Source organism: Canis aureus, chromosome 1 (genome assembly GCF_053574225.1).
Source record: "Canis aureus isolate CA01 chromosome 1, VMU_Caureus_v.1.0, whole genome shotgun sequence".
NCBI lineage: Eukaryota > Metazoa > Chordata > Mammalia > Carnivora > Canidae > Canis > Canis aureus.
The window spans coordinates 103,392,021-103,392,653 of NC_135611.1; positions in this window are offsets into that span (position 1 = coordinate 103,392,021).

Below are 633 nucleotides of genomic sequence, written 5' to 3' on the forward strand. Positions count from 1 at the left end.
TTTGGTTTTTTGTCCAAGGACTCTGTTCATTTGGGATAGGGAGTATCTAATGGATGCTAGCATCCTTTCACTCATAGCTTGCACATCACGGATATTATGGCAACCTAACTGGACCATCATACTGACCTCTTCAGCCTTTCCTAATACATGTTATGGATTGACCTCTGTATCCCCAAGCCTCATAGCTGACCCTGTTCTATCCTCTGCACAAAACACTCCCATGGTTCCCTGTAAGCTCCTGTATTTTGTGTGTGTGTGTTTTTTTTTTTTTTCTGTGTATCCACGAACCTAACCCATAGCTTAGCTGGTTAATTCAGACTAGTATTCATTTCCTGAGCCTATCAGACCAGCCTCTCCTAACCAGAAACATTTGGTGACATGTGTGAGTTCTGAGGCCTTGCTCTATCATATCTCCCCACCCTGAGGATACCTTTCTCTTACCCTTTGATCCCAAATGCCATTTCCTTAGACATGGGCTCTGGTTTCATCAATTTATGGCCACATCCTCCTCCTGTCTTGCTCTATAGTTAATAACCACCCTCACAGAATCTCTAAGTCACAGGTAAAATGGGCAGAGTATCCATTCCTATATTGATGCATGGAGGCTACTCGATTTCTTTTCCCTTAAAAGGG